Source organism: Hippopotamus amphibius, chromosome 5, assembly GCF_030028045.1.
Source record: "Hippopotamus amphibius kiboko isolate mHipAmp2 chromosome 5, mHipAmp2.hap2, whole genome shotgun sequence".
Lineage (NCBI taxonomy): Eukaryota > Metazoa > Chordata > Mammalia > Artiodactyla > Hippopotamidae > Hippopotamus > Hippopotamus amphibius.
The window spans coordinates 164,098,287-164,123,357 of record NC_080190.1 but is presented as its reverse complement, the minus strand read 5'-3'; the positions used below and the strand labels follow the sequence as shown (position 1 = coordinate 164,123,357).

Below are 25,071 nucleotides of genomic sequence, written 5' to 3'. Positions count from 1 at the left end.
CCAACATAATGAAAAAGGAAATGAGGAGAATTGCCTGGTTCTCCCTCCTTGCATCCTCTCTTCTCCCTGCCCTGCTCTCCTCTCCTTATTCTTTATGACATAGCACAGCCTAGCTTTTTCTGACTGCTTTTTGTTTCCTTTCCTCTTTTCTCTGTATCTTTGGTATTCTGCCTCTCTCTACCAGTCTCGCATTTTTATACCCTTCCCTGAGTCTAGGAGACAGGCTGGAAAATCCTCCCTCAAAAGAAGGGGAAATGACTTAACACGAGCAGGTGGCTGAGGCCATGCCAGGTGCCAGATGCAGGGAGCATCCGTGTGCGGAGAATTCTTGAATGGATGAGGACAGGGATGCATGGACTAATCTACCCATTTATCCATTTAACACGTATCACAGAGTCTCTACTGTAAACCAGTCATAGACACCAGGAACAGACCTTGATAGGAGGAACAGGTGAAACTCCTACTTGATAAGGGACACACATCCACCTTTCCCTTCTCCTGAGACAAGGGCCACAGTGTACATTCCCAACCCTCTGGGATGTGGGTTATTCTGTTTCAGGCAACAATCGCAGTACTGAGAGTCTCCGTCTCCATTTGTTACATAGAAAACTGAACTCAGAGAAATCAAGTAAATTACACGAGATCTTTCAGCAAGAAAACATGGGATCCAGGGCCTTTGTGTTTCACTTTAGGTTTCAGTGAAGAGGTTTTCTTTTTTTTTTTTCTTCAGATCTTTATTGGAGTATAATTGCTTTATACTGCTGTGCCAGTTTCCACTGCACAACAAAGTGAATCAGCTGTATTTATACATATATCCTCACATCCCCTCCCTGTGGAGCCTCCCTCCCACCCTCCCTATCCCACCCCTCTAGGTCATCACCAAGCATCGAATTGATCTCCCTGTGCTATGCAGCAGAGTCCCACTAGCCAAAAGAGATTGTCTTGCTTAGAAATCCATGATGGAGTCTTTTGGCCCATCAACTGCTCAGTACAGTTATTTTAGGATTTGGTTTGCGCTCAAAGACCAAAATTGAGTCATAATATGAATATATTAATATAAGCATTATAACAACAATGATAGCAACTATTCACTAAGCCTGTGCTGTGTGCCAGGCACAGTACTATACCCCCTACAATGCACGATCTCATTTAATTCTTTGAACAGTCCTGCAAGAGAGATATCACAGACCAGGAGACTGAAACTTCAGAGAGATTAACTTATCCACACTACACAGGGTCACGGGCAGAGTGAAGATTCAAACAGAGACCTGTGGGATTCAAACTGCTGTGTTCTTGACCAGAACGGTCAACTACTGTTCATCACCTAAGACTCTCAGGGCTACTCTAGGTCGTCTCCAGGATGCTGTGAACCAGGGTGATCTTTCTGGCCCATGTTTTGCTCCCTTCTCTACCCCTTGTCCCCAGTTCCTCCACCCTCAAACACACACACACACACACACACACACACACTCTGGTAAAGGCAGTGACTTAGAGAGGTACCTGGTGGTAGAAGAATAGATGATCCAACAGCTGGTAATTAAGAAGCCACAGAGGCAAAAATTTTTTAATTAAAAATAAAAATTTTTAAAATAAATAAATATGTAAATAGATAAATAAATAAATAATTTTTTAAAAAAGCCACAGAGGGACTTATCTGGCAGTCCAGTGGTTAGGACTCCATGCTTCCACTGCAGGGGGCACGAGTTTGATCCCTAAGATCCCACAAGCCACACAGCGTGGCAAAAAATAATAATAATAAATTTTAAAAAAATACTGGAAGATGGTTGTGGCCTAATAGCCTCAGCACCCGGAACGGCTCCTTCCCACCCGCAACTTCTCCAGTGCCCCGTAACCCCTGCAGTGAGCTCCGGAGCCTGGGCAGCATCTCCAGGGCACGCACCCCCCCTCCCACCGCCCACGCCCCTCCATTCCGAACCGACCTGCTCTGTTCTGGTGACTGACTCTGCTCTGCACTTCACAGTCTCTCCTTCCAGTCTCCACCTCGCACCCAGCCTTTGGGCTGACACTTCATCCACACAGCCTGCCTTGGCTGTCGCTTTCGAATGCTGCCTTTCAGCCAGAGATGGATAAAAATAAGTGGGGCCTCAGGCAGGCAAACCGTCTCATGCCCCTTCAAATGCATATTCATTCAGCATCTATTTAAAGGAAAGGGGTGGGATGGCAAGAAAGCCTGCTGGTGGCCACCCCAGCCTGTCTCCTATTATCACAGGAATCTGACATGCAGGTCCCACTTCACAAAACCAGAGCTCCCACAACTGACCCAGGCACAGTCTCCTTGGAGGGAAGTTAACAGCCAGGGCAGCTTTTGGGAGATCTACCCCCATAACATTTGTTGAAACATTTCTTACAACCCTGCACTGTATTCTTCTTGGGAGAAGTGATGGAATAATTCTTTCTTCCATCATCTTACACCTCCGTCATTGGCTATTGATGTTTTAGTGCCTGGCTAGTGGGTCCCTCCTGCCTTAGATCTCTCTAAGGTCTGAACTTGGCGCCTGAGCTAGTCCTGCTCACCCCTATGCTGAGGACAGACTTTCAGTCTCCACCCAGGTGTAGGGGATCCTGGGTTTAGCAGAAAGGGAGTTCAAACAGCCTCATTTTCCCAATGTTAACATTTCTACAGTGCGTCTGATAATTTAATGTTGCAGTACTTCCGATTGTGTACCCAAAGCTATCATTAAGTTACAGACAATCAATGGTGTCTTAGAAACATTTATAGCCTTAACTCACAGACACGGCCCCGGAACCCACACACCTAAACAGAATTATTTTGTCTTAGCTGTTTTCCTACAGCACTTTATGTCTGCCTCTTTGATAACCCTTGTCAGGGTGCATCAGCACTGTTGTTTGCGTTGTGTCTCACCCGGTAGACAGCAAACTCCTCAAAGGCAAAGGCTGTCTAATTCATTTTTACACTCCAATTCCAGCACTGTGCCCAGCGCCTAGTAGGCATTAAATTTGATTTGGTTGAATCAGAAGAAGACTGAATTCAGATGACTCATCTAGGGGAGACTCACCAGTCCTGGGATCTAGAGGATTTTTTTCCACTAATCAGTAGAGGTGGCTATATCTCTCTCCAGAGGGGGTCAATGCATCTTTCTTGGAGTGATATGGGCCATGCAGAGGATGGATTTCCAGGGAAACTTCCAAATCTGGGGTTGTGCTACCACAAGGCATCCCTTCTTCAGTTCCTTGGAACTCTGTCTGGCCCCTGAATTGAGCATAAGATAGAGAAATCTAGCAGGTGACTCACACTGGAAATTGGAAGGAACAAGATCTTGTATCATGGAGCCCTTGCTGTCAATTGCGTCATTGATAATTTAGCATCAGGTTTTCTGTAAGACTTTTGGGGACTTCACTCCAGCCAGATGACCTCATGCTGAGTGAGATTTATGGCCTCTTGACTGAAAAGTAAGGCTATGAGGTAATGGAGGGAAGAGAGACCTGTAATTATGCATGACACTGTATCACCCCCTCATGTATCAGGCCAAGGATGAGATGCTGTAGTTGCCATTTTGGAAAAAAAAAAAAAGAGGTATGACAAAATTCACCTGCCAACTTGTCTCTTTTTAATAATCATAACACGAGGGTGAGTCAAAAATTACCCACACTCCAGTTACATTAAAACTTCTGTTGGCCGCACTGTCTTATCAGTGCTTTCCGTTCGAGACTACTGTCTTCCCAGTCACTGCTGTGCAGGTGTGAATGTGTTACATCAGTTCATTTGTAACTGCGGTGTGAGCAAAAATGGATGCCCCACTTGTGATGTGCACGGAAGAAGAGCAGTGTGCAGTGGTTCGGTTTTTGTGGTCTGAGGGTGTGCACGTTCGCACACTTCTGCCCACACTGTCAACACTCTGCAAAAACTTCATTTTGAGGTGTTAAAGCATCCTCCCTATAATCCTGGTCTTCCTCCATCGGACTTTCACCTGTTCGGTCCCCTGAAAGCAGCCCTACAAGGAAGAAGATTCACTTCTAATGAAGAAGTGAAGACAGTGGTGCATTTGTGGCTCACAGCTCAGCCTAAAACATTTTTTAATGAGGGGCTATGAAAGCTTATTGACAGATGGATAAAGTTTATTGAAAAGCAAGGAGATTATGTCAAAAAATGATGTATTTGTCTCTTCTGAAAGTTAATTAAAATAAATTCTACAGCCAGAGTGTGGATAAGTTTTGACTCACCCTCGTATTTACCAAAGTGGTTTTGTGTTTCTATGTGTTAGATGTAGTCAGTGGCATCTGGTAGGCATTCAATACATTTCTGTGGACAGAACAAATGAGTGAATGCTCTTCTACACACACTGCCTCTTTTAAAGCACGTGAGTCTTTGAGGTAGACATCACTGTATTTATCTGCTAGGGCTGCCATAACAAGGTACCACAGACTGGCTGGCTTAAACCACAGGAATTTATTTCCTCACAATCCTGGAGGCTGGAAATCTGAAATCAAGGTGTCCACAGGGTGGTTTCATCTGAGTCCACTCTCCTTGCCTTAGAGATGACCATCCTCTCCCTGTGTCTTCACATGGTCTCCCCCTCTGTGTGTGTCTGTGTCCTAATGTCCTCTTCTCATAAGGACACAAGGCAGATTGGATTAAGGCCCATGCGAACGACCATACTTTAACTTGATTACCTCTGTAAGGACCCTGTCTCCAAATACAGTCACATTCAGAGCTTCTGGGGGTTAGGGCTTCAACCTATGAATTTGGGGAGGGGGGTACACGATTCAGCCCATAAAATCATTATTATTCAGATGAAGAAACTGGTGTTACAGAGGCAGCGTGACTTGCCAAAGCTTCCTCACTTTCCCAGAAAAGAAGCAGCATGTCCCCCTTTCAGTGATGGGGACCACTTCACCTTCAACAAGCTGAGCCCTCACCATGGGCTACAAGATCCTATATGATCTGGCCTTTTCCCAAACGTCACTTTTTCTCTGAGGCCTTCCCTAACCACCCTATTTTAAACAGTAATACCTCTCAACGTGCCTTGTCCCCACTTCCCTGATTTATCTTTCTTCATAGCACTAAGTTGCCACCCAGGATAATGTGTATTTTGCTTTTGGGAGTTGTTTATCGCCTGCTTCTCCCTTTTCTCCAAACCCAAGGGGAGCTGCGTTTCAGAGAGCACCTGCACCCACGGATTACTTTATTTGAAAAGAGAACAACTTAGATTAAAAACAAAAACGGCAAATCACTGATCTACAGGAAACATGATGAGATTGTAAATAAGATGAAGGAGGAGGAGGGGGAGGAGGAGGGGAAGGGGAGGGAGAGAAGGGAGGCTGGGGGTGGATGGGAGGGGTGTGGAGAATCCACTCACAAGGAGGCAATCGACCTGTCATTTCAAGTCTCACCTGGGGTGGATCTGCCACCAAGCTCACCCAGGAGCCTGTTGACAGTCCCTGGAGGCCATGGAGATGAGAGCCTCAGCTCCTTGCTGGCCATTGGAAGAGGCTGCCCTCAGTTCCTTCTTCTGCGAGCCTCTCTGTAATGTGGCAGCTGGCTTCACTGGAGCAACTGAGAGGGAGAGAGAGAAAGACCGAAGTCACAGTTCTCTGTAACCTAACTACAGAAGGGGCATCTCCTGACTTCTATTCCTGGGAAGCCAGTCACTGAGTCCAGCCCACATTCAAGGTGAGGAGACAAACAGGGGCGTGAATAACAGGAGGCCAGGATCTTTGAGGAAAACCATCCAATTCCAGAGATGACGCTGCAGTCTGAGATTCTGACATGGAAGCCAGTCAGCCCTGTGGCCAAAGGCCCTTCCCATACATCCCAGCAATTCTATGAGCAGTGCCCACAATGCCCTGTGGATGTGGCCACTCAGGAACCTCCAGGTGCAAAGGCCACCATGGGAAATGCATTCTCCAGGGGACCCAGACCTCAGGGAAGCGTGAGCTAACACAAGAGAACTGGAATCCTGAATGTTCGTGTTCCAAACTAAGAGGAAGTGTTTGCACACATCAGGCTATCAACTAATCACAACTTGTCTGGGAAAAAACCCCAATGTCAGTGTCTCGTTAATATATTATATTGAGAAATACCAGGGAGTGATGCTTTGTTTGCTACTTGAGTAATTTACTGCATTTCATGTTTAAATTGAAGTATCTCATTATACAATTATGAATCATCCTGATTCAAATAAAGTTCACCAAAATAATTTCCTTATATAGCATTATCTTTCAATATACCTGCTATCTTCATTTCATTATGTATTTCTATTCTGCCAGTCTAAAGATCTAACTGTATTTTTAAAGTGTCCCATTAAACTAAAATAACAATTCTGCTACAATAACCATCATGAGCTAGTTTGTCCTGACTGGTATTATATTTTGAAACGTCATGATTTTTTTAATGGCTGTTTTGCCAAGAGAGTTTATAGCTTTTGCAATTAGGCAGCCTTGTAAAGTGTAGTTTTCAATGATTTTCAAGTTTCAAAACAACTGAGAATTTCAGACACCAATTTCCTTTGCTTTTTTTCTTTTTTTCTTTTTTTTAACTGATAGTAATACCTTTCCTGTATCTTGGTTCTTTACAACTGACAAAATACAATCCCATTTGTTGTTTTATTTGTTCCTCTTTTCCAGACCCAGGTTACATGCCAGGAAAGAACTTAGGTCACCAGCAAAGTGAGAGACTGTGGCTAACATGATCGCAAAAAGAATTTACTGGCAGGAGAACAGGCTGTTCAAGGATCAACAGGCAGGCTAGGGAACCTGGCCATAGGCAGGGACCAAGGGAGCCTGGGCAGATGAGAACAGAGTCAAGAGCCTGTCACAGCCAGCATCTAATTACAGCGAAGCCACCGGGACTGCCAACCCTGGACATTCCTCAGGCTCCTGGGCTTTTTCTTTTGAACTGAAATACAAATTAGAGTTAAATGCACAATTTTCAAAATTAATTTATTTAGGGGGAAGGGGCATGCCACATGGCATATGGGATCTTAATTCCCTGACCAGGGATCGAACCCGTGCCCCCTGCAGTGGAAGTGCGGATTCTTAACCACTGGACCGCCAGGGAAGTCCCTAAATGCACAATTTTTAATGTGCACATCCCTGATATGTCTACACCTGTATAGGCACCATCCTGTTCAAAACACAGAATATTTCTAACAGCTCAAAAGGCTTCCTCATGTGCCCTTCCAGTCCATCCATCAACTCCTCTAAAAGGTAATCACTTTTGTGACTTCTATTACTATACATGTTTTGCCTGTTTTTGACTTTCTTATAGATGGAAGCATATCATATCTACTCTTTTGCATTTGAGGTCCCCCTCCCTTAATATATCTCTGAGATTTATCCCTGTGGTTGCTTGCATTAATAGTTCATCAGGGTTTTTTTTCGGTTTGTTTGTTTTTTATTGCAATGTAAATACTCAGTTGATTGGTTTTACGGTAAAGTTGCATCCATTCTACTTGTTAGGGACATTTGGGTTATTTCTAATTTGGGGCTGTGACGAATGATGCCTGTATCTGTCTTTTGGTGACATGTGCACTGATTTGTCTTGAGCGTAGCAATTCCAGTGGAATTGCTGGGTCATGACGTTGGCATAGAGTTCACTATAGTAGGTATTCATTGATGGACTTTTGAATCTCCTGCGACTAGTGTGGATATTACTTCTTATCCCTATATCTTTGGATCACTCCCTGCACATGTGCAATCCCGGGAGTATTCAATCATTCCAGCCCAGATCTCCACCCCCCACAAGCAGCCCTGGGGCAGAGGAGGCTGTCCTTGTCAGCAGAATGCCACCCCTCACAAGCTTGTGATTCTGCTCTGATGCCCCACGTCTGCTGAACTCCCCACCTCTCTCCTGTCTCACCTTTGTGTCTCATCTTTATGCAGTGATCCTTGCTCACCATCCTGTGTTGAACAGTTGGAATGAAGCCCTTTCCTTAACAAACAGATTTGGATCTCAGTTTCCCTGTCTGTAAAGGAGGAAATTGAACAAAATTCTCTCGTCATTATGAACCTGTGATGTCATACTCGGTCAATGAGACCTCACCATAAATGTGCTTACAGTACAGGAGACCAGAGCACAAGCCCAGGGCTCTGAGGGGCTCAGCCACAAGCCAGCAAGCTTCCATGAAGGGAGTCAAGAAGGAAAGGTCTGGAACATGAAGGGGGGTGAGATGGGAGAGGGGTCAGTGGCATAGTGCAGTGACTGCCATTCACACCTTTTTGTTTTGTTTCCTTTAAACATAAAAACATTTAGCAAATGAGTTTTTTTGCATAACACTAATAACCTATTCCTTGATCCTAAGATGCCATTGATTATAAAATCTACCGCTGGACTTCCCTGGTGGCACAGTGGTTAAGAATCCGCCTGCTAATGCAGGGGACACAGGTTCAAGCCCTGGTCCGGGAAGATACTCCATGCCTCAGAGGAACTAAGCCCATGTGCCACACCTACTGAAGCCTCAAGCCCTAGGGCCTGTGTGCCGCAGCTACTGAGCCTGTGTGCTGCAACTACTGAAGCCCTCTCACCTAGAGCCCATGCTCTGCAACAAAAGAAGCCACTGCACTGAGAAGCCTGCACACTGCAACAAAGAGAAGCCCCCATGTGCCACAACCAGAGAAAGCCCGGGTGCAGCAACGGGGACCCAAAGCAGCCAAAACTAAAATTAAAATTTTTAAAAATCTCATCCTAATTTGTTAAAAACAAAACAAAACAAAATCTAGCACTCATTTAATGCACTTGGTCCAGAATAAAGAATTGAGTGGTGAGCTTCTTTGGATAACACAAAAATATTCAAATGCGGGAAAAGAAATACATTTTCTAGAATTGAGACAGTAAGCCATATAAAATGAATAAAAGGGGCTCTGGCTCAGGCCGAATTGCAGAGGCAAGCTTGGAATTCTGAAAACTTACCCCTGACCCTTGCCCTCCCCACTGCGGGTCCTAAGGCACCTTTTCAGAACGCAGGAAAATCCTTTCGAAAAGAAGTTTCCGCTGGTATTATGGAAGAGGCTTATGTTTTGGAATAGGCAGACATCTGGCCTGGAGCAAGTGGCTTCACCTCTGAGCTTCTGTTTCCTGAATAATGAAATGTACTTACGTCGAGGATACAAATGAGATCATTAAATTACCCAGCACAATGCCCTGCCCGTCTTAGGCAAGTAGAGAAATGTCACTTCTCTTCCATTTCTCCTTGAGCCGCAGACAGTGGAGCTAGATTCCAATTTGCTTAACCATCTGTTGGATGAAGCAAAGGAGGACAATCAAAAGCAAGGTGGGCTGTGCAGGGGCAGGAGCAGCAGGATAGCACTTTGCCTGTTTCCTATTCATGACTGAAACCAGCTGCTGAGGTCTCCGGGGGTCAGGCAATAATAACCTCTTTCTTCCCTCTGGACTGTAGAACCAGTGGAGAGATGAGGTACACAGAGAGCTGGAAACCAGACTGATAAAACTTTATGACTGATAAAACTGCTGGCAGATCAGGGCTTTAGAATTCTGGTCAAAAGGATCTGCTAACATTCTTTGCCCTTCTAGATCTAAAGGCAGTCCAGCCTGGGGAGAGTTTGGTCTGTAGAGCAGACATGTCTACCCAGGCCTGGAGTAAGTGGAAGCACATGCTCTGTGAAACTCAGTCTGATTGCTCTTATTTGAAATGGAAGCCTCCCGCAGAATGGGAGAAAATATTTGCAAATTACATATCTGATAAAGGATTAATGTAGAGAATATACAAAAACTCCTAAAACTCACCACTACCACCACCACCACCACCACCACCACCAATAAAAACCCAATTCAAAAATGGGCAAAGGACTTGAATAAACATTTCTCCAAGGAAGATCTATAAATGGCCAGTATGCACATGAAAAGATGCTCATCATCTCTAAACATTAGGGAAATACAAATCAAAAGCACAATGAGATACCACTTCACACCCATTAGGATGGCTATTATGAATAAACAAAACAAAAAAACCCCCCAAAACAGAAAACGATAAGTCACGGGAAGGGTGCAGAGAAATTGGAATCCTTGTGCATTGCTGGTGGGAATGTAGCAGGGTGCAGTTGCTGTGGAAAAGAGTATGGTGATTCCTCAAAAAGCTAAATGTAGAATTACCATGTGATCTAGCAATTCCGCTTCTGAGTATATATGCAAATAATCGAAAGCAGGGACTCACCCAGATATTTGTAGATCCATGTTCACAGCAGCAGCATCCACAAAAGCCAAAGATGGAAACAGCCCAAATGTCCATTAACAGATGAATGGATAAACAAAATGTAGTCTATACACAACACAGTGGAGTATTACTCAGCTTTAAAAAGGAATGAAATTGTGACACATGCTACAGTATGGATAAACTTTAAAGACGTTATGCAAAGTGAAATAAACCAGTCACAAAAGGACAACTGCTTTATGATTCCACTTACATAAGTAACTACAGGAGTCAAATTCATAGAGATAGAAAGTAGAATCGTGGTTCCCACTTACAGAGTTCCAGTTTGCGGGGATGAAAAAGTTCTCGAGATGGATGGCGGTGATGGTTACACAACAATGTGAATATACCTAATGCCAGTGAACTGCACACTTAAAAATGACTAAAATGGTACATTTTGTTGTGTATATTTTATCACAATAAAAGAAAAATGGCAGCCTTAGCTCCACCCCATCCCAGTCCTCCTGATCTCCCCTTGCCCTGCCTGTTGGGGTTTTTTTGCTCCATGGACCTTATCATCTGTAATATATTATGTAATTTCCTAATTTTCTATGCTTATTTTCTCCTTTAGAATGTAAGCTCCATAAGGACAGGGATTTTTGTCTCTTTTGTTTATTTCTTTTGTTCACTGAGATATTCCAAGCCCCAAGAACAGTGCCTGGCACACAGCTGGTGCTCAGTAAACATTTGTTAAATGAATGAATCTCAATAAATCCTTGATGAATACATGAATCAATGGGGGGATGGATGGACAGGATGATGCTGTCACCTGGCTTGCTGGGTACCATTTTCCATTTAGAGGTCATTAGAGGCACCATAGAAGCCCATTCTACACATAAGTAAAGTAAGGGGCAGAGGAGAGTAACGGTTTTTCTACAGTTCAAGGAGAAGCCTGGCTCAGAGCCACATTCAGAGAAAATAGCAAATCCAGTAGGAGAGGACTATCAGCTCGCAATCTCAGAAAAATATGAGATTCATCTGCCTATCTTTTTTTTAGTATTTGCCCTCTAGGAAAAACTTGTTGCAACTTACAGTTAAAAAAAAAAGACTTCATGTTTTCTAGCAGTATCACTGCTGGGTTTTATCAATCTTTTCCCAACTGATACCTACTGATACCTAGTTGTACCCAGTGGAAAATAACAGTAAAATACTGAGGTGAAGAGAGAGCCATGAATTGGATGAACTATTGGGTTTAACACAAAACATAATTTCTTAATGACTTTTAAAGAACGATCTTGAAGTTTCCAGATAAACATCATGAAGGTGCCTAACTTTGTTGGGAAATTGAGGGGGAGGTGTATGATTTCTTGGGGGGGTTGTCTCAGGAGATCAGGATTTATTCCTGGCTTTAGCATTTTAACACTATCTCTCTGCTGAAATAACTTTCCCTGTTGGATCTCAGCTTTATCATCTGAACAGAATGGGGACGGGGAGCCCGGGAAACGTGTTAGATGATCTCTAGGGTTTCAGTGCTGTTTGCACGGCAATCACACTGTTTTTGCTTAGTTTGTGTGTCAGACATCCAGAATGGCAAAGGATTCTCAAGATGCTTCTATTTGCACTTTACATCCTGTGTTTGGATTTGGGGTGACTGATGAAACGTGAGGGACAGGAGCCCCTCAAGGCATCCCTTGTGGGCATCCCTGCAGAAGGGGACCTCGGCAGGAGAGATGGTGAGATGAAGGAGTCTCAAGTTTGTGGTTTGGGGAGCTCTGGGAGACACCAGTCTGGGTACCTGTTTTGTGTCGGGTGGGAGGGCTTCAAGGGCAAAGGATGGACACAGAGAGCTTAGAGGAGGTGAACCTAAGAGATCTGTGTAGAGTCCAAGTGAGACCCCCTTGGGGATCCCAGAAATAACTGGGTCAGATTCTGAGAGGAAGGAGGTGAGATTTGCCTGGGCAAGTAAGGACAACCAGCCTGTGAAATCTGAGACCTGACTGTAAATGGAGTGAGGGCTAGAGAAATTCCGGGGACAAATTAATTAACTTTTAAACCAAACAAATAAAAAGATATTACAATTGTTGAAATAGCTTAACGACCGCCCAGTGCGTGGTACACGCAGACATTTGAGACGGTCATTTGAGCGCTCTTTGGGCTACATACGTAGGAAGTGTGTGGTTAAACAGGCTGACTTTGGGTTTATAGCGAAGTTTAAAAACATAATGGATATTTGCGTTCATTTCAGGATTCAGCAAATTTGGGTCCACATCCTGGAAATAAAAATCCTGTTCGTCTCTGCACTGGTCAGATGCCATCTAGAGAATTTATGCACTTCTAAGAGCTGTATTTTAAAAGGATGTGAATAAATGGCCAAGGGGGTCAGACAGGGGAAAGGAGTGGAGGGAAGGATCTAGAAATCTGTTATTTGAGAAATCAAAGCTCTGGGGGATATTTGGGGATACTGTGTTTGAGTGTTTGAAGAGCTGCTGGATGGGAAAAAGGGTTGGGCTTGTCCTGTGTTGTTCCAGAAGGTAAAATCTGAACCACAGAAAGGAAAGTTATAAGGACAGAGGCCTTGGCTCTATTTAAGGAAGAACTTTCTATCTGATTCCTTCTTCCAAGAAGGCTGGCCTGAGCTGGGAACTGAGTCCTCCGGGTCTGTCTAGGGCAGGGTCCATTCGCTGTGGGAGTCTGGGGCAGAGACAGCCACGGGGGCAGAGCCGTGCCAAATCTGCGAGAGAGAAGAGTACCGAGACCACAGGCGGGAATGGAGACGAAAACGGGAGAGGGGCCAAGCCTCAGGAGCCAGGCAGAGAGAGATGGGGAGCTAGCAGCACTGGCACAAGCTCAGCTGGCCGTCACCCATCAGTGGCTTTATGGACTATGTGCAGAGCCATTATCTTAAAGACTCCAAGTTATAACAGAGGCCATGAGCTGGTCTCTGGCAAAGTCATCGTGTCAGGAAATGCTCTGATCCTGGAGGTGTTCAAGAAATGCCTCTTTAGTTGTGGTGCCCAGGCTCCAGAGTGCGTGGGCTCAGTAGTCATGGCATGAGGGCTTAGTCTTAGTTGCCCCAACTAAGGGGATCTTAGGTCCCCAACCAGGGATCGAACCCAGGTCCCCTGCATTGGAAGGCAGATTCTTAACCACTAGCCCACCAGGGAAGTCCCTGGAGTCTCTTGTAAACAGCCCTTCCTGGCAAATCTGATGTACCAATTGTGTTGGCAGGCCTTGGGGAAACCTTGAAGTTATTAGGTCAGGGTTGCATTTTAGATGAACCTCTCTGACCTCACCCTGGAGGGGGCAGGAAAAAGGATTAAACAACAACAACAACAAACAAACAAACTCAAGGTAGAGAAACTAGTTCCAGACCATAGGTACAATATTCCATGGACTGGAGATGCTGATGATGTCACGTGTGGTGTGTTCATCCCTGCATTCATCCAAATAATATCTGGTACACATCTTTTTATTATCTGCACTAGATTCTGCTAAAAACCTCTTTCTTTTCTAAGATCCTATATCCTATTAATCACACTTAAAAGTGCTTTGACCAACAGAATGTGACAGAAATAAAGCTGTGTGAGTTCCAAACGTAAGCCATAAACGTCCTTGCAGCTTCCTCTCTTGTTCCTCTCAGAACCCTGCTGCTATGTCAACAAATCTGGACTCACCTGCTAGAGAATGAACAACCACATAAAACTGACATAAGCCATTCAGCTGACCTAGAAGATGCCCACATGTTATAAGTGAACCCAACTGAGATCAGAGGAAAACTGCCTAGCTGATTCCAGCCAAATTGCCAACCCACAGAATTATGGGCTAAGTGATGTTTGTTCCAGCCACTAAGTTTTGGGGTGTCTTGTTATGCAGCAGAAGCTAACTGATACACTCTCCTTGGCCCTGGGGCCTGTATACATTCTGTTCCCTCTGCTTAGAACACTCTTCCCTCTTTCTTTGTCTGGTTGACTCCTATTCATCACAGCTCGGGAAAGTTTTCCCTGATCTTCATTAGGTTAAATCCCTTCATTGCACTTTTTGCCTCTCTAATAGCGCTGCAATAGCTGTAATTTTACATGTATTTGTGTATATTATTTGATTACGGTCTCTCTCCCCTATTAGACTATAAGCTTTATGAGCCCAGGGACAGTGTCTGTTTTGTTCACCATTACATTTCAGCACTTAGTCCAGTTCCTAGCACATATTAGGTACTCACTAAATATTTGTGGAATGAAAGAGTATGTTATAGCCCTGGAGGAAACAAGCTTTTGGGGGTTCTTCTTTAAAAAAAAATAACCCTTACACCACTCTTCTCCTCCCACTATCCTGGGAATGAAAAACTAGGCAAGTCACTGTATAAGAATGTTGTAATTTTTAAAAGACTGTACAAATGTTATTTCTTAATTGTTAGTGTTATTATTCTGGGCTGGCAACAGCTGGCTTTGGGGGAATCCTCTTGCTTTTTCTCATTCCCCCAAAATGGCCCCAGGCAGTTTCCTAGCAGCTACAATTGTGGCTGGATAAACAATTTACAGGCTGAAAGTCTTGCCTAGAGTTAAAACACAGATATGTAAATATCTCTGTAGCTGCAACCTAGCAAATAATCTCCAGGCTGGTTAATCGCAGAACTTGATGGTAATGATAACAATGCTGAGTTCAATTAAGGACTATTTACAAAACCAATGTGGGAGGATTTTCCGCTTTTTCTGAAACAGAGAGATCTGTTCTTTTACAGTAAAAATCTATGGCTCAGATACACCATAAACTCCATAGATTTGGAGTCTGCAAACTCCATGCCCTATTTTGGTCCTCTGGAGCTCAGTTTGCAGAAAGAGAGCACAAGTCTAATTTGTGGATCGCTCCAAAGACAGATCCTCTGGGTGCAGCTTTTCTGAGTCTCAGTTCCTTCATCTGTAAAAAGTACGTATTAATAGTCTTACCGCATAAGTTCATTTTGAGATTAAATGAGATAATCATTGGAAAGTGCCAATAGAAGCACAAGAATAGTGCCAGGCATAAAGTATGCACGCAATACATTTTTAACTATTGAGTTTAACCACTATTGGCTGTTATCATCACCATACTCCTATTAACACACACAGTTGTTTTCACCCAGGACAACGCACCAGTTTGAGAAGCCAGCTTGGAAATCCTCCTTGCCCAATTTTGCTTACTCAGGAAGTGAGTGGGTTTTCTCACATAGCTGATGAGCAGTGATTCTTCATAAAGTATTCAAGCATTCATTCATGAGACAGAGGTTGAGCACACACTGTGTATGACACTGGGTCTACAGAGGCGAATAAGAGAGTCCCCGCCCTAGGTCTACAAGGAAGAGATGAGGGTCACTACAGTAACGGCTCCACCAACATTGATCCCCAGATGCTATGGGAACATAGAGAGGGGCCAACCCCATTCCCGAAAGGTCGGGGAAGGCTTGCTGTGGGCGACCTGGGCTTCCCAGGTGGAGTAGGGGGTGAAGCCCTGATTAATTTCATGCAAAACAGAAGAGGACCTTCACTCCTTCCTTAAGAGATTGTCATGATGACCTATTTGACCCTTTTATCACAAAGCTCCATTAAGTCTGGAAATGAAGCTTTTGAAACTAATAAGCTAAGGATGGAAAGCATGTCCCCCGATGCTCAGCATCTCTGGAAGAAATGTCATAGGGTGTTCATTTTACAGGACCCTTTCTGCTTCGGCTTTTGCAAAGAGGGGTTTTGTTAGCAGAGTGATGAGAAAGACCTTATCACATCTCACATTTTTGTGACCTGGGTTCACAGGGTGGCTCCAAGATTGACAATGACTAGATATAGGGAGAAACATCTCCCTGAGCATTAGGAAATATGGATTCTGTCCCTGACGAGGCTGCCCAGGCAGATGCAACCGTGCTGCAGTCATTAACCTTCCTGTGAATTGGTGAGTTCAACTTGAGAATATTTAACAGGTATTCCCAACTCAGGTGGGGAATCTGCTCACCACACGCATCTGTCTGTCCTCTCCACTGCTCCTTCTCTTGTCCTCCCAACTGAAAAAACAAAGAAAGAAACAAAAATCCTCCCCGGAATCCCTCTAAGCTTCGAGTTACTATTCCATCTCTCCCCTTCATTACTCGAGAGTTTGAAAAATAATAATAATTTTTAAAATGCTGATATCACAACATTAAAAAAAGAAAAAAACACACTAGATATTTATTATGTTCAAGCACTTTGATGTGGCTTAATTCATTTAAGCCTCCTAACAACTTTATGATAGGGTCCTTTTTTTATCCCCGTTTTATAGCCAGGAAACTGAGGCTTCACACTTGAAGCTACTAGGCAAAATCATACTTCTAGTAGGTGAGCCAAAATTTAAACCCAGGCTGCCGACCACAGTGTAGCTCTTAACCACTTGGTTTGGTGTGTCCATTTCTCATTTTTTCCTTACCTCCTCTCTCCCCTCCCCCAGAAAGTTTTCTTCTCTGCACCAAGGATATCCAGGTGGCCCCAAGGGGAACCTCTTGTAGTAGACACTTGTTAGGGGTTGGTGCCTACTATGCATTTCCTCTTCCAAAAAGCACTGAGCTTCTGGACTTCCTCAGTGGTGTGGTGGTTAAGAATTCGCCTGCCAATTCAGGGGACACAGGTTCATTCCCTGGTCCAGGAAGACCCCACATGTCATGGAGAAACTAAGCCTGTGTGCCACAGCTATTGAGCCTGCGCTCTAGAGCCCGTAAGCCACAACTACTGAGCCTGTGTACTGCAACTACTGAAGCCCCCGCACCTAGAGCCTGTGCTGCACAACAAAAGAAGCCACCGCAATGAGGAGCCTGCGCACCACAATGGAGAGTAGCCCCCGGCCCCCCTGCCTCATTGCAACTACAGAAGTTGCAGCAACGTGTGCAGCAACAAAGACCCAATGCAGCCAATTAGAAAAAAAAAAAAGCGTTGAGTTTCCCGTGGAATTACCTCTTCCACATTGGCTGAAATCAGGATCCTTGCCTCCTCCTGACTAAGGAACAGGGGAGTGACGTGGGCTGGAATTTGACTTGTAAGCAGCAAGGTCAAGGAGCCTGGAAGACTTTGGCATTCTGTTCAATCCATCTGAGCAGGTGCCAACACATTCAGTAATCAAGATAAAAAATATTTTAATGCAATCCTTTTAAAAAGAAAAATTAACATAAAAATTCCAAGATGAACAAAATCTCAGAATGTTAAGTAAAAGGCAAGGTCAGTATGGCCGAAGTTTTTCCCTCTTGCCTTGACTCCAGTGTGGCTGGACACGGCACTGGTGACCATTGCTCGTCGTGGAGGCCCCTGTGTCTTGCCCTCCAGCCCTTCGCGTCTGCCTCACACTCTGTTTCCTGATGCTGATGGATGCACGGGGTGCTTGGGCTCTGCTTTGGCTCACGTGGTTCTCTGCACATGAAAGGCTCTTTCTCCTCCCACCCTACCTTGCTGACAAATTCATCTTCCTTCATCTCCCTCTCTATATACCAGTTTCGTCATCTATAAAATGGGGGTAGAAAATGGTACCTAAGTCATAGCCTCCTGAGCATTAAATGAGCCTTAACATCTGTGTCGCACCTGATGCAGGTCAGCACTCAATGGCCACATCAGTGTCATCATCTTCGTCCCACAACACGGCAACCTGCTGCCAGGCCTCCCACCACCCGAGGGTCGGGGAGCTGCTTAATATTGCCTAGATGAAAAACTCACACCTGCTTCCCTGTCTGCATTTCTGACCGCCCAAATGTCAATTGCAGACTCCTCTTCCTCCAGTTGCTCAGTAAATGGAGGTGTTGTCTGAGGTTTTGGCTTACACCTTGCTTTCTCTCCCTATCCACTCTCTCCAAGCCATGTTGATGTCCACAACTTCAAGTGTGCCCTCTTACCTGTGACACATGTGTGCTGTCCATATCTCCAGGCCCAAATGTCCAAATGCTCACAAGAGGTCTCAACGGTGCCTACATCCCACTACCAGTATTACTAATAATAGTGGGTGACTGACGGCTGATTGCTAACTGGGTACTCGATACTAAGGCAAGCACTTTACCTGGATTACTTCCTTTCACCCTCTCAAAACCCTCATTCTACAGAGAAAAAACAAAACGTGAAAAAATAAAACAACAATGAAACCAGTGGAGTGGTGGAACCAGGATTGAACCCAGACAATGTGACTCCGCAACTGGAAATAGGTGCTTCTGCTAAAAAAATTCATCCAAAGTTGCACCTTTTAAAGAACAATTTTTAAGCGAACTGAGGAAAAGATGACAGAGCAGTGGTTCTCAATCAGGGGTGATTCTGCACCCCCCAGGGGACATTTAGCCATGTCTGGAGGCATTTTCGGTTGTCATAGCTGGGACGGTGCTACTGCATCCGGAGGGTAGAGGCTAGGGATGCTGTGAGCATCCTACAATGCACAAGAAGCCCCCACAGCAAAGACTTATTTGGTCCAATGTGTCGATAGTGCCAAGGATGAGAAATCCTGCTTTATGGCTACGAAGCAAGACGGGGAGAAGCTCATAGAGGGTGTTAGCTTTTTAGGTGATTTCTCCCCCACTCACCAACTGTGCAGAGCCCTCCACCTCCCCCGCTTCCCACCACCCTCAAGCCCACCACCCCCATGTCCGAGCCCAGCCAAGCCAAAGACTCTCAGCACCACCCACACTGCCTTCCCAGCACAAATCACAAACAGGAACTCATTATCTTCCTCCTCAAAATCTTCCCCGCCCCTGCTCTTTATCATGGTTAAAAATACCACCCTCCTCCTCCTCCTCCTCACAGGTGAGCACCATTGTCCCCACCTTACCTGTTCTCACCACCGCCCCCCCACTCTCCCTCCAACCATCAGTCACCAAGCTGTGTCTCTTCTGGCTCCCAAAAGCCTCTCCTGCTCTTCTTCTCCTTTCCATCTTCACTAACCTACTTTGGGCCAAAATAGCTTCTTATGCTATTTCTTTTCCAGTTATGAGGCGGAAGTCACTTTTTATTCATCTACATTGGGATGAATTCATTTTGCCCAGAGCATGAATGTCATGAGGAATTAAACTCGGGACCTTTAAGAAACCACCTAATTCCTAGCCTGTGAATCCAGGAGAAGGTCCTGATGGAATCTGAGCCTTCTGCTCCTTTCCCTCTGGCCCTCTACTCCAGCGAACGAGGTGGTCTTCCAGGTCCAGGGCTTGTCCCCTCCCACCTCACTCCAGATCCCGTATCCTCTCAGCCTCAGGACCTGTTCCATTAGGGACCCCGCCCTTCCTCTTCAACCTCTCCCACCCTCCTGAGACCTTCTCATCAGGCACAGATGCTCACTCGCCCACCCTCTTTAAAGGATCCTCCACCCTTACCGCCCACCAGCTCGACTGCCATGTTTCTGAAAAGAGTTGTCTACACTTGCTGTCTCCCACTCACTCTTCAACCCACTGCAATCTGGCTTCCAATCCCTCCACTCCATTGAGGCTGTTCTGGCAAAAGTTAGCAGCCTTCTAACTGTCAAAGAAAATGGGCACTTGCTTTCCAGTCCTTCTCTGATTGGATTTTCTGTGGCATTTGAGAGTGTTGGCCATTCCTTTCTTTTAGGAGCAATTTCTTCCCTTGACCCCTGGTTTTCCTTCCACTTCCCTTCCTGGACCAACCCCCCACCCCCACCCCCCACCCCAGTCTGCTTTGTGGGCACCCCTGCCTCTGCTGCCTACAGTGTCCCTCAGGGTTCAATCTTGATCCCAGTGTCTTCTCACTCTACACATTCCCCGTGGGTGAATTCATCTGCAGCCTGCACCCATAGCTCTAACCACCAGTATAGGGTGGTAGTTAAGAGCCTGGACTCCAAAATTCCCCTGTGAACTAAGTGTTTCACCTTGGGCCAGTTACTCAGTGTTCTTGTACCTTAGTTTCCTGGACTCCCTCCTTAGGGATGGGAGGCTGGGACGTTCATCCACGATTGGTTGGAGGCTGCCCCAGGGCTGTTAGGTATTTCCAGTCTGGGCAAGAGCCCGCAACCTTGGAGAAAGTCCCCCAGGCAGAGAGGAGGAGAGGGGCACGTGCTCAGGGTCAATAGCATCAAACTGCAGGTGCAGGTGAGCTTGGAGGTGGATCCAGGGGACAGAGAGCTGGGCATCATCTGTTTTTTGCTCTGGCTCATGGGCCTGTGCCCCCTCATCGACCTACATAAGTCCCACCTCTTCCTTGAACTTAAAGAGCACCCACTTCTTGGAAGTGGTTTCTAACCCCTTGCTATCGACTGAATGTTTGTGTCCCCCCAAAATTCATATGTTGAGATAGCCTAACCTCCAATGTGATATCAGGAGGTGGGGCTTTTAGGAGGTGATTTGGTCATAAGGGTGGAGCCCTCATGAATGGGATTAGCGCTCTTATAAAAGAGACCCTTGCCCCTTCCACCACGTGACATAGCAAGAAGACTGTCGGCTATGAACCAGGAAGAGGGCTCTCCCCAGATACTGAATCTGTCAGCACATCTCTCGGACTTTCCAGCCTCCAGAACTGTGAGAAATAAACGTGTGCTGTTTATGTAATACCAATCTACTGTATTCTATTATAGCAGCCTGAACTGACTAAGATACCTATCCCCTACTGATTTAGGAAAACTTCCCCATGACACTGTGGGTATACCTGTATAAGAGTAATCATCTCTCTGCTTTCTAAATAGTACTTTCTTGTCTTTCTCGGAGAGCAAGAACAGTTCATCTTTGCAAATCTGTTGCCCAGAAGACTTTTGAGAACTTAACCAATGACTTTTAATGAATTCAAATTGACCTTGCTCAGGCCCCACTCAGGGTAAGTGGTCAATAAGTGCAGGCTCCTTTCCTTTCCTCCCAACTCAAAGAGTCTGCCATCTGACTTAGGAGGGCACACACCGATCAAGTGTAGAAAGTGATTGATTTGTTCTTCAAATGAACAGAAGTGCTGGGGGAGCACAAAGGAGGAGCAATTAACTAGGACTGTACCAATGAGACTGCAGTTACATCATCTGACAGTCTTAATTACTTACAGTTTTAACTTGCCAGAACCATTAATAGAGCCTCTGGAGCTTCTTCCATTACACTCGGTTTTCTCATTTTATTTTATTTTTTAATTTTTTAAATAAATTTACTTATGTATTGGCTGCATTGGGTCTTTTTTGCTGGGTGGACTTTATCTAGTTGCTATGAGCTGGGGGCCCCTCTTCGCGTGGTCTTCTCATTGCAGTGGTTTCTCTTGTTGCGGAGCAGAGGCTCTAGGTGAGTGGGCTTCAGTAGTTGTGGCACATGGGCTCAGTAGTTGTGGCTCACGGGCTCTAGAATACAGGCTCAGCACAAGCTCAGTTGCTCCTCAGCATGTGGAATCTTCCCGGACCAGGGATCGAACCCATGCACCCTGCATTGGCAGGCAGATTCTTAACCACTGCGCCATGAGGGAAGTCCCTGGGCTTTCTCATTTTAAAGCCTCTCCCCTAAAAGCAGAAGATACAGGGAGCTAAGGGACAGAGTGAACCTGCTACTCTAACATTGTTTACCCCTTTCATTCATTGGACATGTCTTTATTGAGGGAGGGTCTCCTATGGGCCAGCCCTGTTCTTGGCACCAAGATACAGGAGTGATCCAAACAAGTAGCAGTCCTGCCCTAACGCAGCTTACCCATGCAGGGGGAGACAGATATAAATAAGCAACCACATAAACAAGATAAATTAAACCATGACAAGGACTACGAAGCAGTGAAACAGGGCATGTGATGTGCAGGCGATGTGGGGGTGGGAGGGGTGGGTGTCAAAGACAAGCAGATCCAATGGCTGGGGAAAGCCCCCTTTGAGGACTTGACTTTCTGAGCTGTGAGCTGAGTTCCAGGAATAGCCAAGCAGAGATTCTTCCAGGCAGAGGGAACAGCCACTGCAAAGGGCCTGTGGCAGGACCCTGGGCTCCCGGGGCCAAACCAGGAGCTTGTCCCACTGCTTCTGGCCACTGAAAAAGAGTTGCAGAAAAGAGACACACTGGGTCTAAAACTGATGTCTGGTCCTTACTCAGAGTTGAGGAGCTGACACGCAACTTTCAGTGCCTGGCAGGCTCATTTCAAGTTTGGTTTTCACTCATGGGTATGTTGTTCCCGCTTCAAAGTCAGGTTGGGTTTCAGAGGAATTTGAATCACTTACAGCAAAACCACCAAGCTGCATCCTCCAGGTAGAAAGCCCCCAAATGTGGCATTTCCGTGGGAAACCACAATGAATCACTCCCACTGGCCACCTAGTCCAGCCCTGACTGGATGGAGATTTACTTTGGTTTTCTCAAACTTTCTCCAGACTTTTTAACAAACCCCCACAGTGTCCTGACTCTCAGGTAAAGAGTAAAATAGCAAATTTTGCGAGATTGCTGAGTTTCAGATTTCACCAGAAGGGGGTCTGCCATAGCCACCAACCTTTTCCTCTGCAGAGAGCTGTTTCTGAGATGCTGCAAAGAAAAACAATCACTGGGTGATAAGGCGGGAAATGAAGTTTCCAGGCTCAGTAAGTAGGTATGGATGCACAGCACACACTTCACTAGTGAAAAGCTGCCTGTCTCTGATATCTTCTATGGTAATCAAGACAATCATGGCTATCCTTTATGTGAGCATTTACAATGTGTCAGTCCCTGTCTAAATATTTGGTTTCCAAATCAAACCTATGAGGGCGGTATGACCATCTCATTTCATATCTGAGGGAAGGAGGCTCAGAGAAGTGAAGTGACTTCCCCAAGGTAACACAGTTAAAAAAAAGGCTAAGTCCAGATTCCAACCCGGGTCAGAGTCCGAAGTCTATACCATTACCGTCCATACTATTTTTATACTATCCCTACCAGGAAAGGTCCTGCCCCCGGCACTGGGAAAAAAAAAAAAAAAAAAAAGAGGAAATTAGCAAAGCGGGGCAGCGAAAGGGAGCAGTAAAAGGTAAGGTCATTTATTCTATGAAAAATAGGGGAAACGGCCAGGAGATTGCAAGTGCATTCTCTGCAGGATGGGAGAGAGGCCGAGGTCCTTTCCTGGTGTCCGGGGTCTTAGAAAGGCACCTCCCAAGGCCAAGGTTTTATCGAGACAAATCCCACCGCTTCTACCTCTGAGCGAGGAGGAGGCAGGCCAGAGGGGGTGTGGGCCGAAAGGGTAGGATGCCCGACCCCGGCCCAGCTCGCATGCCGCAGTCGGGTGACCGAGACCCCGCCTGGCCCCCTCCCGGTGTCCGGCCCGCCGCGCCCCCCGCCTGCGTGCCGGCGGGCCAAGGGTTAAGCGAGGCGGGAGCCCCCGGCGCGGGGCGGCCCCCGGGTCGGGAATGCTTAGTCAGGATTCCGATTTCCTGTGGAAGTGTTTGGATTTCCTGAAGCCCGCGCCCTCCGCCGCCGAGCGGGATCGTCCGAGCCGCGCGCGTCGCTGCGGCCTCCTCCCCTCGGCACATGGTCGCCCGCCCCTTCCTGCGCCGCGCTCGGCTCCCGCGCCTCGCCGCCGCCGCCGCCGCCGCCGCCGCCGCGGGCGGGCACTCTGCGCTCGGGCAGCCCCCGGCCCGCGCCTCCCGCCGCGCCGGCTGCTCCGGCCGCCGCCCGCTTTCCGCTCCGAGAGCCGCGATCGGCCGGCGAGGGGAGCCGGGGCGCGGGCTTCTGCGCTGCCGCCGGCGCCGAGCCCGCGATGGAATAATGCCCAGCGGCCCGCCCGGTCCCGGTGAGTTGCGGGGCGCCCGGACGGGCTCGGCGGGGCCGCGCGGGGTCGCCCCGGGTCGTCGGCGCCCCCTGCCCGGGCCCCGCGCGGAGAGGCGCCGGCATCGGGCGCCGGGCGGGTCCCGGCTCGCTTCGCGGCGGGGCGCCGGGTGCGCGGGGAGGGCGCGGGCGGCGGGCTCCGCAGGGCCGGGCTCGGCGGTCCGGGGCGTGTGTGTGTGGGGCGGGGGGGGCGTGTGTGTGTGTGGGGGGCGGTCTGCGTCCCCGAGGCGCGGGGGTGGGGCGGGTGCGGCCGCTCGGGGGGCTCCGCGCGCTCCCCTCCCCGGAGAGAGGCCGGGGCCCCGCCGCTGGGGCGCCCTCCCGGCGCGAGGCGCGGGCGCCGGCCGCGGCATTGTCTGTCGGGCGCGGCGGAGGAAAGTTCCCCGCCGTTTCTGGAACCGCCGGCTGGGCCCCGCGGCCCCCGGCCCCGGCTGGGACTCGGCGCTGCCAGGCAGGCCCCAGGCCACTTGCTTTCAGCGAACAAAACTAAAGCAGAAAATTCCCGCTCGGGGCTTGGGGTTTGTTCACGGGAAGATAGGGAAGTGGCTTGTGTTTTTCTGCTTGTACCATTTGGGGACCTGCTGCATTTTCCGAGAGCAAAGTGAAGTTTCAAAGAAAAAAGAAACTCGCTGGCGTCTGGTATTCTGCGGTTTCATACATCCCCAGAGCTCTTCTCGGGCATTCCTGCAGCGGTTTCCTTCCATAATTTATTTTTCCACTAGCGCAGGGGGATGGAGAGCCAACTTCAGACCATCCGCAGCGTGACCTCGGCTTTACCTGCACTAATCAGAAAGAACAAGAACTTTCTCCCACTTTTTCCCCCCCATAGACTCGGTCAGGTTGTCTTGGCAGAATGGATTCTGGGATGACAGCAGGGCATGGATTGCTGAGTAATGTTTGGAGATTGTAAAACATAATTCAATATTGAGGCCAGTTTTATCTTCCCATCAAACTGCAGCCCAAGGCCTTCCCCTTTTGCAATTGTAGGGCACCTTATAACAAGAAGATGCAGGTCTTCTGGAAGCATCACATCTCAACAGTTTAGAAAGAAGAAGGATCTTTGAGAGCAGTTGTTTTCAGCCTTTTCTTGTTATACATGAAGCCGGAAGAGTTGACGTGCCTTATGCAGTCACGTGGCCAGGCTTCAGACTCCTGGCCCAGTGCTCCTTTCACTAATGTCAGTTTATGGCCTGCCAGCCATGAAACACTGGGAAATAACACTTCTTGGCATTATAACCGTCATCGTTTTAGGGCCTTCTCTTG

At 47.0% G+C, this 25,071-nt stretch overlaps 1 protein-coding gene and 1 long non-coding RNA gene across 4 annotated transcripts in view; both read left to right on the top strand.

The window, feature by feature from the left end:
• The first annotated feature begins 5,357 nt into the window (after positions 1–5,357).
• Positions 5,358–10,772, top strand: LOC130853046 (uncharacterized). The gene is made up of 3 exons (XR_009053651.1): positions 5,358–5,653; positions 6,607–7,188; positions 7,864–10,772. It is a non-coding gene; the product is annotated as an uncharacterized LOC130853046 (long non-coding RNA).
• Positions 10,773–23,576: 12,804 nt separating this feature from the next.
• ASAP1 (ArfGAP with SH3 domain, ankyrin repeat and PH domain 1) overlaps positions 23,577–25,071 on the top strand; it is a 346,314-nt gene continuing 344,819 nt past the window's right edge. For all 3 annotated transcript variants that reach the window (XR_009053673.1, XM_057734380.1, XM_057734376.1), the window contains exon 1: positions 23,577–23,776. The gene's annotated coding sequence lies outside the window, so the exon portion shown is untranslated. The remainder of the gene's footprint in view (positions 23,777–25,071) is intronic.